Here is a 16,866-nt window from a genome sequence, read left to right as displayed (position 1 = left end):
TTCACGTCAACCTCTAATAATTTGAATTCTATTTATCGTAAATTTTCTGCGTATCACTAATATTGACTCTCGAAGTCTTTTAATGGATTTTACAACGTTGAAAAGTTGAAAAATAGACATATATTAAAATACTGTATAAAATATACTTGAAGAGTATATATTACAGAAATGATTGTTACGAATAACTTATAAAGGGACGTTGAACTATTCATTGCAAAATATGGATGAATGTGGCACAGTGAAATGACAAAATATTTGATACAAATAAATTATTTTAATTATTAATATATAAATACAGAGTGATTATATGTACTGTAATGTACAGTATTGTAATATATGACAAATATGTTACAAATGACACATGGAGTGTGTTACAAAGGACAAAATATTTACTGGTATTTATTAAAAATTACAAACAAGCAAACTATTTCTTCTAAACAAGTTACGAATAAACAGATGAGCAAATATAAAGAATTATTCGCTGAATGACAAAATTTCTTGGAATAAAACGAAATCTCATTTTCATTTGGCATGACATAAATCTGAGAGTAGTTTCTTTGTCGGACTGTCGTCTCTTGTACCTACTGTTCGGTTTGCAGGTTTCGCAATCGGCGATTCGATACGCAAGAAGGTAAATACGTAAGTAATGTCGGGGTTCGGAGCCCCGCGGGCGCGGGCAGGCTCGCGGAGGAGATATTGGTCAGAGCTCGGGTAGAAAGCTTGAGGACGGTGTGTATCGGTGGTGGATGACGTAATTGGACAAGAGGTCTCTTAATTGGCTCGGCGTCTAGCGCGTTAGGATCAATTGTCGACGTAATGCGAGGCAGAACGGTGCGGAGTAACGTAGCGTGACGAGGCGCGAGCCAGGCCAACGCCGACGCAGCTTCCCACACTGGCGTGTCTCGAATGGCGCCTTAGGCCGGCTTCCGATGTAACAGGTACTTCGGATTAGACACGTAATCCGAATTCGGGTATTCGAATACTTTGAATGATCGATGATATTTGGATTTGAAATTTGAGTAGTTTGAATACGGTCTATTCTAATAGTCAATTCAATATTTGAATACTTGAATACGGACTATTTGAGAACTTCGGGAAATTCGAATATTATGAATTATTTGAGTACTTTAGGAAATTCGAATATTATGAACTTTTCGAATACCATGAAAGATTTGAATATTTTGAATATTAGAATAGTATGAATTACTCGAGTACTTTGGAAAATTCGAATATTCCGAACTATTCGAATACCATTAAATATTTGAATATTTTGAATATTAGAATAGTATGAATTACTCGAGTACTTTGGAAAATTCGAATATTCCGAACTGTTCGAATGCCATGAAAGATTTGAATAATTTGAATATTAGAATAGTATGAATTACTCGAGTACTTTGGGAAATTCGAATATTCCGAACTATTCGAATACCATTAAATATTTGAATATTTTGAATATTAGAATAGTATGAATTATTCGAGTACTTCGGGAAATTCAAATACTGCGAAGTATTCGAATACCATGAAAGATTTGAATATTTTGAATATTAGATTAGTATGAATTATTTGAGTACTTTGGGAAATTTGAATATTCCGAACTATTCGAATACCATGTAAGATTTGAATATTTCGAATATTTGAATATTACATATGAACTATTCGAATACTACAACAAATTTGAAGACTTAGAATGTTTTAACATTATGGACTATTCGAATATTTGAATATTACGAATTATTCGAATATTCCAGCAAATTCAAATACTATGAATTACTCGAATACCATGAAAGATCTGAACACTCGAATATTCGAATACCTACTATTTGAATAGTTCAAGATATTCGAATTCCCAGCTATATTCAAAGATTTTGAAATTATTCGAATATTTGAATAGTTTGAATACATTAAGAATGTACAAGTTTTCTAATTCTAAAAACTTTCAAATGTTTATGTTTCAAAATCTGTATACCCACAAATATAGTAATTTTTTAACTTGTTACGTTGACAAATTCTTAAAATTTTAAATCCCTAAATGACCAGATACCATAATTAAAATTCCCTAGATTAGTCAGGTCCCAAGATAAAAATATTCCTAGATGAAAAATCCATAAAATCTTACCTCTTCAAGTCCCTGTTCGCAAAAATCCCTAAAACCTATAATCTTTATATTGAAGTATTTGAAAATTCCAAAAATTACTATATCCACAAATTTGTAATTCATTCAAAAATACGCAAATTTCTAAATGACCTAAATCTCTATGTCTCTAAATCCGTAAAGTCGAAAGATCCCTAGATAAGTCAGATCCCAAAATAAAAATATCCCTAGGTGAAAAAATTCACAAATTCTTACATCTTCACGTTTCTATACGCCCCATTCCCATAATCAAAAAGTCCCTAGAACCCATAACCTCTAAATCCGTAAAGTCAAAAGATCCCTAGATAAGTCAGGTCCCAAGATAAAAATATCCCTAAATCAAAAACTCCACAAATTCTTACATCTTCAATTTCCAATACGCCCCATTCCCATAATCAAAAAGTCCCTAGAACCCATAACCTCTAAATCCGTAAAGTCAAAAGATCCCTAGATAAGTCAGATCCAAAAATAAAAATATCCCTAGGTAAAAAAATCCACAAATTCTTACATCTTCACGTTTCTATACGCCCCATTCCCATAATCAAAAAGTCCCTAGAACCCATAACCTCTAAATCCGTGAAGTCAAAAGATCCCTAGATAAGTCAGATCCCAAAATAAAAATATCCCTAGAAAACTCCACAAATTCTTACATCTTCAATTTCCAATACGCCCCATTCCCATAATCAAAAAGTCCCTAGAACCCACAACCCCTAACTCAACATACGCAATAATCCCTAAATCACTTTATCCGTGAATCTGTAATCCATCCCAAAATCTCCGAAGCCCCAAAGCCTCCCCGTATCATAGTTCGTCATATTTTCTCCAGGGAGAACAGATGCGCTCTCGACTGTAAACCAATCAAATCGAGAAACAAGGAAGTCGGACTCCATTTCCCTGAATTCGTAGAACTCATCTTGCGACGGGCGTATAATACTTCTCGATACGAATGAATCAACATACGTCGAATCCGTGCTTGTCCGGCAGGAATTCGGTAGACAGGAAGCGCGGCCGGTGACGCAAGACATTCGCAACACCAACTAGGTATCGCGTGACGTCAGAAGATGTTTGAATTTCCTCGATCGAGTCGGATTGAGATAAAAAAAAGAAAAGAAACACCGGTAGGTACGTGTTTTTTAGATGGCTGATAACGAAATGCCAGAGGAAATGTCAAACGTTGAGAGACGGAAGGAGAGAGGAAGAGGAATTTTGTGTTCCATGGGACAGGTGCAGCGAGTTTCATGAGGTGACGTGATTAGAGGATTGATAGGTCGGAGATTAGGGATTTGGGTGCTGAGGAGTCAGAGATTGGGATTTGGGAATTTGGAGATTGGGGAATTGTAGGTTGGGATGTGGGAATTTGATAATTAGGGAATTAAGTTAGATGTGGACGCTTGGAAGATTTGAGATTTAGAAAGTTGGGATTTGGCAAGTTGAATATTAAGAACTTGAAATTTGGAGGCTTGAGATTTGTAGATTTGAAAAATTTGGAGATTATACAATTAGTAAGTTGAGTGTTGAGAATTTGAAAGATTGAAAACTTAAGATTTGGAACTTTGGAAATTAGCGATTTGACAAGTTGGAGATTGGAGATTTGAAGGTTGGGATGTGGAAATTTGATAATTAGGGAATTAGTAAGGTGGATATTGAGGTTTGAAGTTTGGGATGTGGGAATTTGATAATTAGGGAATTAAGTTAGATGTGGACGCTTGGAAGATTTGAGATTTAGAAAGTAGGGATTTGGCAAGTTGAATATTAAGAACTTGAAGTTTGAAGGCTTGAGATTTGTAGATTTGACAAATTTGGAGATTATACATTTAGTAAGTTGGATGTTGAGAATTTGAAAGATTGAAAACTTAAGATTTGGAACTTTGGAAATTAGGGATTTGGTAATTTGGAGATTGGGGAATTGTAGGTTGGGATGTGGGAATTTAATGTTTAGGAAATTAGTAAGTTGGATATTGAGAATTTGAAGAATGTGGATTCGGGACTTGGAAATTAGGTATTTGTCAATTTGGAGATTAGGGATTTGTGAATTTGTTGACTAAGGATTGGGTGAGGTGAAGATTAGAGATTTGAAGGTTGGGATGTGGAAATTTGTTAATTAGGGAATTAGTAAGTTGGATATTGAGAATTTGAAAATTGTGGATCTGAGATTTGGAGCTTTGGAACATATGGAGATAATAGAATTGGTAAGTTGAATATTGAGAATTTGAAGGTTTGAAGATTTGAGGTTTGGAAATTAGGGATTTGCCAATTTGTCGATTAGAAATTGGGTGAGGAGGAGATTACAGATTTGAAGGTTGGGATGTGGAAATTTGTTAATTAGGGAATTAGTAAGTTGGATATTGAGAATTTGAAAATTGTGGATCTGAGATTTGGAGCTTTGGAACATATGGAGATAATAGAATTGGTAAGTTGAATATTGAGAATTTGAAGGTTTGAAGATTTGAGGTTTGGAAATTAGGGATTTGCCAATTTGTCGATTAGAAATTGGGTGAGGAGGAGATTACAGATTTGAAGGTTGGGATGTGGAAATTTGTTAATTAGGGAATTAGTAAGTTGGATATTGAGAATTTGAAGATTGTGGATCTGAGATTTGGAGCTTTGGAATATTTGGAGATCATAGAATTGTTAATTTGAATATTGAGAATTTGAAGGTTTGAAGATTTGAGGTTTGGAAATTAGTGATTTGCAAATTTGTCGATTAGGAATTGGGTGAGGAGGAGATTAGAGATTTGAAGGTTGGGATGTGGAAATTTGTTAATTAGGGAATTAGTAAGTTGGATATTGAGAATTTGAAGATTGTGGATCTGAGACTTGGAGGTTTGGAACATATGGAGATCATAGAATTGGTAAGTTGAATATAGAGAATTTGAGGGTTTGATGATTTGAGGTTTGGAGATTTGGAAATTAGGGACTTGCCAATTTGTCGATTGGGAATTGGGTGAGGAGGAGATTACAGATTTGAAGGTTGGGATGTGGAAATTTGTTAATTAGGGAATTATTAAGCTGGATATTGAGAATTTGAAGATTGTGGATCTGAGATTTGGAACTTTGGAAATTAGGGATTCGTAAATTTGTAGACTAAGGATTGAGTGAAGTGAAGATTAGGGATTTGAAGGTTGGGAATGTGAAAACTTGATAAGTACGGAATTAGTAAGTTGGATGTTAAGAATTCGAGATTTGGCAAGTTGAACATTAAGAAGTTGAAGTTTGGTGATTTGAGATTAAGGATTTGAAAATTTGGAGATTAGAGATCAGGTAAGTTGAATATTGACTATTTCATGATTGAAGATTAGAAATTTGACAAGTTAAATATGAAGTATTTGGAGATTAGGCATTGGAAAATTTGAAGATAAGGGACTTTGCAACAGGAAAATTAAAAAATTGTGAATTAGGTACATGGTGAGTTGAATATTGAGAATTTGAAGGTTTGGGTTTTGAAAAATATAGAGATTGGGGATATGGTAATTTGGCCATTGCGGATTTGAAAATTTGAAGATTAAGAATGTAGTAAATGGAAGATCTGCTAGTTTCAGCACTGAGAATTTGAAGATTAGAACTTTAGAAATCAGGAACCTTGCTACCCCATTAAAACAACTACATAAATCCACCAAACTTTTCTAATACAACACCAACCCACTTATTGCTATTATCTTTAAAATCGTATTCCAAAAAATAAGAAAATAAAACAATTGAATAAGTGGTTTGTACTTGTACATGTGGAAATACTTGTGGAATATATTGCATCTGTAAATCAGTGGTCACTGGATATTTCTCCGATCGATTTCCTTGTAAGGAACAGAGAAATAAGATGAGTCAAGAGGAAGGTCCTCGCTGAAAGACTTGCTTCGTCGAGTCGACGAAGTCAACGGCAAAAATAACGGAGTCTGGTGCTGACGATGGGAAAGGAGAAGGAGGAGGTCACGGCTACCTGGAACGAACATTAATGGAATGCTCCCCTTTAGTTTCCTTCCTCTACAATTTCCAACAAACATCCATATCTCTTATCAATTTATCTCAATTATTACACTGACCAACCTGTTTGGGTAATTAGTGGTACTGGAAAGATTATTTTGAAGGTGGTGTAAGTTCACCTTAGGTTGACAGATTTAGCCGAGTACTTTACGGAATTTACCTCCGGTTTTTAGTAATAAGGACAATTCTAAAAGTACGAATTGTATAATATTGGTTGCGTGACGTCAATATGAGTGAGATCTGTTGGTCTGTCTAGGAATGATTGCTTCTGTTATCAGCTTGCAAGTTCTAGTTCAGTTTCTAGTACTCGCAAAGTCGACACGGTTCTTGTTTTAGGATCGGTGCACAAAACCCCCAAACAATTTCACTGTTCTTTGAAAATTAATTACGAATTGTGGTTTATTTTGTTAGAAATATGACTCGGAATGATTTCAACGAAAATTAACTGTGATGCACCTGAGAGTAGGAGGTGATGATAAGGAAATAATACTTTTCTGGGTAAAAACGTCGCTCCAATAAAATCGTAAACGTGGACCTTTTAATATTAATATCTGCGACGCGTAATGTTTTATCTTTCGTTCGATGAAAAATTACCGATGATCTAATACTAATGTCCGTATTTCTACATCTAATTACTGCACTTCGTTTTTAGTACAATTACAAATATTTTTTACATTAATTTTACGCTGTTTCATATTAATATAGTGTAGAATGTCAGCAAGAATGCAATTAGAATAGAAATGACGCGCTAACCAATATGGCGCCATCTTGAATTACGGCGAGATTTCTGAACAGTTTTCGACGCTCCGTAGATTAATTATAATTTTTCAGTTGTAATTCCTTGAGACTGGAAAAATTACTATAGTATTTATGTTATATCTTTAATATTTAATAACAAATATTATTCATAAATAAGCCCATCATAAATGGAAACATTTTAATTCTTCATTTGTACCGCAAGGAGGAATTTCAAATACTTCCTAAAGCTTAGTTGATGTATAATTACAATTTATTGAAAATTCTCTAAAATTTGAAAAACTATAGTATCATGATAGGATATCTTCAAAACTCGGTAATCGACAGAATTATACATAAATAAATCCATTGGAAATAGTATTATTTCTCTATTTTATCTCCATATTTCAATAGTATTCATTTCTTCGTTGTACTACAATAAAGAAGTTTCGAATACTTTTTCACATTACCGTACATACATTGTTACAAACGCAATATTTTACCGAGCTTTAAAAGTCATAGAACGGTTAACCTTGTCAAGGACACTACCATATATTCTATCGTTAATTTCTTTTTAAGAACTCAAATTCAACAACCAGTGTCGAACATACATATGTATATTACCACTTCTTCCGTATATTATTGATACTTTTAGAATTTGTTTGTTTAGTTACTACAGATTGAAAATAAGCAAAGCATAATTACTTTAGAAGTTATACATCACTTCTTTTTGTGAGGTTCGAATCGTTCCTGAAAAGGTTAGATACGTTGAAACATATGTTGACAGCTTATTGTACTAATAATAATGAATATTTATATAATATTGAGTATTTAATTTTTGGGTAATAACGAACATTTAGTATTTAGGTAATATTGAATATTTAATGTTTAGGTAATATTGAACATTTAATATTTAGATGCTAATGAACATTTAATATGTAGATAACATTGAACATCTAATATCTAGATTACAATGAGTACTTAATATTTAGCCAGTAATAAGCGTTTAATATTATCATAATAATGAACATTTAGTATCTAGATAACGAACACTGAATACCTAGATAACATCAAGTGATTAATATTTACATAATAATGAATATTTAACGTTCAGATAATACTGAATGTTTAATATTAATATCCTCTATATTTAGCCTGTTGAACTAAAGTTGACTATGGACAAAATACTGAAATTTACCAGACATATAATTCACTACTTATTATATTATATTAATTAATACGACGAAAGCAAGACTATTTATATACAGTACATCTTTTTTATACATTAATTTCCAAAAATCACTCACCAATAATTTAAAATTGACAAATAATTTCGCAACAAAAAAAAAAAGAACCTGTCCCACATTCAAAACGTCTCCTAGTCTCTAAAGCGTCCCATAATTTCTCCAAGATTTCTCCGAAGTCCTCGAGCGGTTATCAATAGCAGACACCTTCATTACACAGTCTCGTAACGTTTTTCAAATTCAATCGCGTTACGAAATGTCCGATTAGAAAGGAGCAGAAAGAAATGGACAGAAATTCCGGTAAGGTGAACACTGTTGTCCGGCCAGAAGCACGCATGCGTATTAGAAATTTTTACACGGCAGTGAAAGAAGAAGAAGAAGAAGAGGAGGAAGAGGAGAAGCGCATACCCGTAGATGAGAAGAAAGAAGGTGAGTCAAGGGAATTTCAACGAGTTCCTTCCTGGTAGCAGCTCGCTTCCCCTCAGCCTCGGTTTCTTCCTGTAAGAAGACCTTCAGAAGGGGAAGGGGAGCTGGCCTCGTGGGCGACTCTCGCGTTCCTAAACTGCATTCCAACCTGCGTTGCCACGTCTCGTCGTAAGCATGCGGATACACGCATAAACGAACGAACACGCATAACCGAAGCTGCGTGCGGACGCGTACAGTCGACAACAAATCTCCCTTACGAACGAAAATCTGGCAACCGAGGGGAGATGGATAGAGGGTTTGATCCTTTTGGGGAATTCTGGGGATTCGATGAGTTTGGGGGATATTGGGATCAAGAAACTTTGCGAGTTGGCAATTTTGGGAATTTTGGAAATTTGGATTTGATAAGTTTGGGAGCTAATAGGATTCAGAACTTTGGAACTGGGGAAATTAGGAGATGGGAATTTAAGAGGGAGGGATTTTGGGAACGGGGAGTTTGGAAGTTTGCATTTGACAAGAATGAAAGTTATTGGAATTGGGAAATTTTGAAATTGAGAACTTTTAGAAGATGAGAATTCAAGAGGGAGGAATTTTGGGAGCGGGGAGTTTGGAAGTTTGGGGACTACAGGATTGGGAACTTTGAGATTGGGGAAATTAGAAGATGGGAATTTAGGAGGGAGGAATTTTGGGAGCGGGGGTTTGAAAGTTTGGAGTTAACAAGTATGAAAGTTACTGAAATTAAGAAATTTTGAGAGTTGGGAAATTTTGGAATTGGGGACCTTTGCAAGATGAGAATATTATAAAATAGGAATTTTGGCTGCAGGGAGTTTAGAGGTTGACACTTGTTAAGTATGAGAGTTACTGGAATAGGGGAATTTGTAAGTCGGAAATTTGAGAAATATTAATTTTGGGAGAGTTTGAAAGCTACTGGAATTGGGGAAATTAGAAGATGGGAATTTAAGAAGGAGGAATTTAGGGAGCAGTTTGGAAGTTTGGACTTCATAAGTATGAGAGTTACTTGAATTAGGGAATTTTGGTAGCGGGGATTTTGAAGTTTAGAGGTTTGAAAAATATGGATTTTGAAAATATACAAATTCTGGAATTTTTTCTTTAGGAATTTGTGGATTTGGGAATTTTGAGATTTAAAAATTGTAGGTTCGAAAATGTGGTAATTTTGGAATTTGTTATTCTGAAGATTTGAAAATTTAACAATTCAGCAACTTGAAAATTTACCAAAATATGAATTTGAAAAATTCAATATTAGAAATAAACTTGAAAAATTTACACTCTTTGATGGATTAAGAATTTAAGATCCTTGACATTTTTGGACATTCAGTTTTCTATATTTTGAAGAAGTACAAATCTAGAAATCCACAAATTTAGAAATTTTAAAAACTAAAAGATTGAGAACTATAAAAATTGAAAAATTTTATTTGAAAATTTGCAAATTTACAAAGCTTGAAATAATTAAAATCAAAAATTTGAAGACGTAAAAATTTAAAAATGTAAGAATAAATAGTAAGAAGTTTGAAAATATTAGAACTTGAGTATTGATAAGTTTATATATGTTCCTGTCAAGACTATGTCCTTCCTTCCAAAGGAAGAGTACATTGCACTCGAGTGTACTCCTATATAGAGACCCTCTAATCAGAGTCCCGAAATAGTCAACAAGGTTAGGTCAATGACGCTATTCTTCAGCGAAATCCATACCGCGAAATTTAATTTACGTATACTATAACCAACACGTATAGATTGCATAACAAAGTTATCTAAAATAAAATCTAACCATCAACGAATAAAATTCAAAATAAAAAACTTTAAAATACAATTTTAATATACATATTACAATATCAAATATTTATCAAAGAATACACATTACATTTTCAATAATATTTAGAGAAATTCTGATCGAAAACCTTAAATACTTACTGAACTGTTTCACGTAACTCGACCATAAACAGCACCTCCACCATACAAAATGCATATAATATCGTAAAATGCTCTGACGTAATAAGAAAAGAATAAATTCACACCTACGAGCCTTTCATTTTTATTTCCTCCTCAATTCTGTGACACCGCAAGATTTCCGACCTTGTCGTAATACGGTGTCATAATTCAATTATTTACCACGTAACGACAGCGTTCGGAAGAAAATCGTGACGTTTCGCAAAAGCTAGGTTAGAGCGACGTTCGATGACACCGTAACGGGGGGCGCCAAAACATAGACGGACCCCTTAATTGGGGCACCGAAATCAGCGACAACTGAAGCACCCCGTAATACACACAATAACGTCCGTTTTCGTTTCACTAAACACATCAAAGATTGAATTTTACTTAAAAACATTGCTCATTAAAAAGTGTTAGAATAATGTGATCTATATGCGTTCGTAAAGCGTGCATTAGTACACCGAATTTGTCAACTAGTGGCGCTTCATTGGTTTGCCACTAAATTCGCGTTTATCGTGTCCTGTATTTTGTTGCACTGTTCAAGTGGGATGCTACATGCGGAAATGTTGCAATACGTGCTACGGTTCTAAACAAGTTTTTCTTTACTGTGTAAAATAGTTCATACTTAAATAAATATTGTTTATGTGGGAGTTATTATTAAAATCTTATCAAAAAGTGTTTGTTCTATGACAGATACTGGTTTAAAGAATATAATATCCCTGCAACGGTTTTTAATTTATAGGTACTTTTCCTTAAGTAAATATTGTGTTTGTGTGTGTCATTATGGAATTATTGTGTGTGTCTTATCAAAAAGGAACTGCATAATAACAGATACTGATTTTAAGAATATAATACTTCTGTAACGATTTTTAATTTATGGGTACTTTTTCTTAAGTAAATATTGTGTTTGTGTGTGTATCATTATGGAATTACTGTGTGTGTCCTATCAAAAAGGAACTGTATAATAAAAGATACTGATTTTAAGAATATAATACTTCTGTAACGGTATTTAATTTATAGTTATTTATCCTGAAGTAAATATTGTTTGTGTTTGTGTGTGTCATTATGGAATTATTGTGTGTGTCCTATCAAAAAGGAACTGTATAATAACACATACTGATTTTAAGAATATAATACTTCTGTAACGGTTTTTAATTTATAGTTATTTATCCTGAAGTAAATATTGTTTGTGTCTGTGTGTGTCGTTATGGAATTATTGTATGTGTGATTATGAAATTATTGTGTGTGTCCTATCAAAAAGGAACTGTATAATAACAGATACTGATTTTAAGAAAATGTGCTGTTCGATAAGTGTATGATTGTGTTAACCTGCTTAAAACATTTTTTGAGAAGACAGCAATCGAGTCTCCTCGTAAATATTCGGATAAATACCTTTACACGCCTTCTTCGTATTATATTCTTTTCTTCCGTTATTCACGGATCTCACACCTCACTTCGCCATCTCTCTTTGTTCCTGAGTGCGGATTTTCACTGCTGCGTTCGACTCGATGACTTGTTCGATATGTTGACGTCATTGTAAGGTTTTAACCCCTTTGCTTTGTACTGCTTACTTAGAATGACTGGTTATTTCGAAGTTTATAAGACGACTCTGTTTATACTGTTTTGATTCGAAGGTTGGCGATTTTTGCAAAAATTTTAGATTCTTAAACTTTGGGTGTACGAATTTGGAAAATGCGAATTTGAGGATGTTGAGTGATTTTGAGAATTTGAAAATTTAAGGATTCATGATTTCAAGTTGGAGTTTTAGAGATTTGGAAACTAGGGAATTTAGAATTTGGAAGTACGGGAAATTGTAGATTTAAGCTTTCAGAAATTTTGAAAGTAAATGAAATGTCCACCGACAATAACCAACTAAATATGTTTAGGTCAATACACGGGTCCGTTTAAACTATTTTTACTTCTACCCGTCGAATTGTATCTCTGTCCTTTTACCGGTGGATGTTATTTATTTTTTTACCGCGGACTTCTGACATCCGGAGAATCGACAAGCTCGAGGTTAAGGTGGGACGATAAGCCGGTGAAAAATGGAAAACCTGTTCCTCTTCCTGTGTTGGGATGAGACGGTGGTCATTACATGGTCGAGCGCACACGGAGATCTCGAATATAGGTACCTGCCACTGGCCGTGAGTATCACGAGAGGCTATTCAAAGGATATGAGAAAAACCTCGAGTCGACCGGAAGCTGGTATCCCGATAGGCCGTCTTCTGCCAGGGAAACGACAAGCGCGCTTACGCTACTTAACATGAAACTGCAAAATGTTTGCCAGCATCGAAGATGTTTTTTTGCGCCGTGGAAAGAAGCGGCTTTACACAGAACGTAGTCGCTTTTTCGTTCGTGAAAATATCGGGGAAAAGATACTATTCGAGGTAATTACAGTCTAATGGATTCTGGAACGGAAATCGTACGCGAAGGTGCGAAGAACACGCTTTTGACGCTCGATGGAAATCGCGTGCGTGGCTGCGCAGTGAAGTGCGCAGTTTATTTCCTGCTAGGCGCCATTTTGCGGTTTGCCTTTGGGGGAATTTTTTTATTTCTAGAGGGTTTTGTTTGGATGGAAAACTGAAAGTGTGGGGTTTGGGAATTTCGAATAGTGGAATTTGGGTATTTTGAAATTTGGAAATTTAGGAGATTGAAAATTTTGGGGTTTGGTTTCTGGGGAGATTTTCGTTTGGGCTGAGAAACTAGGAGTGTAGAGTTTGGGAATCTGGAATAGTGGAATTTGGGTATTTTGGAATTTGGAAATTTGGAGGTTGAAAATTTTGGGGTTAGCTTCTAGGGGAATTTTTGTATTTCTAGAGGGTTTTTGTTTGGGTTGAGAAACTGAGAGTGTGGGGTTTGGAAATTTTGAATAGTGGAATTTGGGTATTTTGAAATTTGGAAATTTAGAAAGCTGAAAATTTCAAATTGGAAATTTGAAAATTTGGAGATTTGAGAAATGCATAATTCGGAATTTTTTAAATTTGAAAACGTGAAAATGTAATTTGGAAATTTGGATATTTGCAAATTTGGCAATTTGGAAATTTGGAAATTTGGAAATTTGGAAATTTGGAAATTTGGAAATTTAGAAATTTGGATATTTGCAAATTTGGCAATTTGGAAATTTGGAAATTTGGAAATTTAGAAATTTGGATATTTGCAAATTTAGAAATTTGAATATTTGGAAATTTGAAATTTTGAAAATTCGAAAATTTGAAAATTTTGCAACTGTTAAATGTAGCAATTTAAATATATGCAAGCGTAAAAATTTGAAAAAATAGAAATTTGGTAATTTGAAAAGTGGAAAAGTAAAATTTCAAAATTTTGATATTAAAAAAAATTTGAACCGAAAATATGAACACCCCTATCTAAAAATTGAAAAAACAGTAAATCTCACAGTTCCAAACCAATAAACTTAAAAGACTTAAAAATGTTGGAAACGAGCCATTTTATAGCGAACGAAAGGAATAGTGTCCGGAAAGTAACAGGTACATTTATCGAGTCGGTTTCTTTTCATTCTGGCAAGATGAAAAAGAAAAAGAGATAAAGATCGCTAGGACGAGACGGAATTGTGAGCAAGGAAGGTGAACACGATTAAACATAAGTAGGATGCGGTTCGCTAGTTCTGAGACGTCCTGACACGCCTACGGAATCTCATGATCGATCCTGTTTTAGGATAAAGAGGATTATGAACACTGCTTCGTCCCTGACGCAGGTGTCCCTACCGAACTAGCGGCACCTTTGCTTTCATTCTTGTCCTCCGATATTTCTTTACCCTCTTTTGCATTTTCAACTTCCTCCTTTTCTTCGCTGCTTTTTTTATCAACATCTCGATTACATACTGCTACCTTGATACAAGGTATGGTTACCTGTGAATATGTTTTTGCGTCTAAAAACTGTCCGGGTAGCTTTTTCAAAAATGTTCATATTACAGGAGTAATTGAAGGATGATCGTATGGGACCGGTCTAAGCCTTTTTTATTGTATTGACCAGTTGCGGTGAAAATCTCAGTAAGTACAAGTGATTTCTAGTATAAATAGAATTTTAAAAAAGGAGGAGGACTATACATTTCAAATTTGATAATAATAATTGATAATTAAAAAAAAATCACTGCAATAATTTTTAATAAATGTCCATATTACAGGAGTAATTGAAGGAAGATAATATAGGACCGGTCTAAGACTACTGTAACGGCCAGTTGCGATGAAAATCGGACTACAAGTAATTTATAATATAAAAAAAATTTTACTAAAGAAGGAAGACCCGTGAGTTGATTCAAAATTTGATGTTAATAATTGATAATTAGAAAAAAATAACAACGCAGTAATTTATGGATGAAAAATCGTCGTTCAATACCGATTACTTCGTAAGTTAGAAGGTATTTAAGTATTAGTGATTAATAGCAAAGATATATTTAAACATTTGAATGAATTACATACTTCAAATTTTTATTTGCAGACATTACCGTAAATTGATGGATATTTTCTTGATCCATGCAGTCGATGAGTGTTTAACTTTTGCGTTTGATGCACTACACTCGATTTTTGATAAAAAAACTCTTTGTGAATGTGGCGCCAGTGATTTATGTGATAAAATATACTTTCTTCTTTGTTTGGTTGTCATGCGTTTGTTGCAGGTTGGAGAGGGCATGCGTAGATGCGTAGACGCATACGCAGAATGGTAGACGCATACGCAGAGTGGTGAACGTATGCGCAGAATCGTAGACGCATGCGCAGAAGCATTGACGCATACGCAGAGCAGTAGATGCGCGCGCAGATTCGTAGACGCATGCGCAGAATCACCGACGCATACGCAGAGCAGTAGATGCGCGCGCAGATTCGTAGACGCATGCGCAGAATCACCGACGCATACGCAGAACAGTAGATGCGCGCGCAGATTCGTAGACGCATGCGCAGATCGTACCGAAGCTAGGACTGCGCATACGAGTGTGTGACAAAATCTTACAAATAAAACTGACAGGTATTTGACTCTATAAACAAGAATGTAACAAAAACCTATCTGTTCATTAACCAACAATAACGAATATTAATAAACTACGTATAGTGCACTGTGATGAAATAGTACTTGCTATTTTTAATAAAAGACATTAAAGCTTCATAAGAAATAAGAGTAGCAGAATTGTAGAACGTGTTATTGTAATGTGTAGAAATTTAACAATTTGAATATTTGAATGCACTATATCGTTTACTTACACACTGCAGTAGAAATATAATATAAATTTGAAGATAAAATACAACCGATGCAAGTAAAAGATTATAGACTTATAAATTTACAACTAAACTAAATTCTAGTTAACATAACCTTAAAAACTCAATGAAAAGAATCTGTTTTAATTTTAAATGACATTTCTCCTTTCTTGTAATTACTTCACGATCCCTTAGCTGAAGTTTTACATGCCTATATGGACAAAAATGGCAGACAATGAAAGGCACGCGGTGAAAAAGTAAAATGGTGGAAGGGAATATTGAAATACAAGGGATCAACGGGTAAAAATTGTGAATGCACATCGTGTATTTATGAGTTGTGATACACGTATATGTATGGAGGAATGCTTATGCGGGCACAGCCTTTCTTCATGGCCGTGGTTCATCGTCGTCGGTCATCGAACTTGCAACAAATTCAAAATAAACGGTCAAGGCGTACCGAACTGTGCATATACGGTCACCATCAACTATCCTCGTTTTTTTACACCACCAAATAAATTTGCATTTTGCGGTAGAGTTCCTGATAGCCGATGTGCACGTGTTGGATGCGACGGTAAATATACTCGGATATTATATTTCGATATCTTTATATCGGGGAATATAAAGTAGTGTCGCTAGCTCCAGAGACAAATACGAGGCCTTCAGAACTGATAAGCGTAATGCAAGGTGAGGTGCGTTGTTTATAGGCTGCCGACCTGCTAATTAGAAATAATTTATTTATATTTTTTGTAAATGTGAAATTTTTGGATTTTTTAGATTTTTATATTTGTGTATTGTTAAATTGTTAGGTATTTTATTTATGAATGAGTTTAATTGACGGATTGGAAATTGTTAAGTTAGATGAATTAAATTGGCAAGTTATTAATTATTCAATAAATAGTCAATTGTTAAATTGTTAGTTATTAAGTTTTATAACAAACTTAATTGTTAAATTGCAAATTATGAAATTTTTAAATACACTAAATTATTAAATTGTACATTGTGAAATCTACAAATAAATTAAATTGTCAAATTGTAAATTATCAAATTAAGTGACAAACTATATTGTTAAATTGCAAATTATGAAATTTTTAAATAAACTAAATTATTAAATTGTACTTTGTGAAATCTACAAATAAATTAAATTGTCAAATTGTAAATTATCAAATTAACTAACAAACTGTATTGTTAAAACTACAAATTATGG

At 34.0% G+C, this 16,866-nt stretch overlaps 2 long non-coding RNA genes across 3 annotated transcripts; both read left to right on the top strand.

Annotated features, from left to right (window-relative positions):
* Positions 1-760: 760 nt before the first annotated feature.
* LOC143265038 (uncharacterized) lies at positions 761-8,207 on the top strand. The gene is made up of 2 exons (XR_013039110.1): positions 761-938; positions 2,958-8,207. It is a non-coding gene; the product is annotated as an uncharacterized LOC143265038 (long non-coding RNA).
* Positions 8,208-13,717: 5,510 nt separating this feature from the next.
* On the top strand, positions 13,718-16,640 carry LOC143265037 (uncharacterized). 2 transcript variants are annotated; one of them, XR_013039108.1, is made up of 3 exons: positions 13,718-14,465; positions 14,600-14,821; positions 14,914-16,640. It is a non-coding gene; the product is annotated as an uncharacterized LOC143265037 (long non-coding RNA). The 2 variants fall into 2 exon arrangements; XR_013039109.1 differs by having other exon boundaries at positions 14,600-14,833.
* Positions 16,641-16,866: the final 226 nt, after the last annotated feature.

The sequence above is a fragment of the Megachile rotundata genome, chromosome 8, assembly GCF_050947335.1.
Source record: "Megachile rotundata isolate GNS110a chromosome 8, iyMegRotu1, whole genome shotgun sequence".
Classification (NCBI taxonomy): domain Eukaryota; kingdom Metazoa; phylum Arthropoda; class Insecta; order Hymenoptera; family Megachilidae; genus Megachile; species Megachile rotundata.
This window is presented reverse-complemented; position numbering and strand designations above follow the sequence as displayed.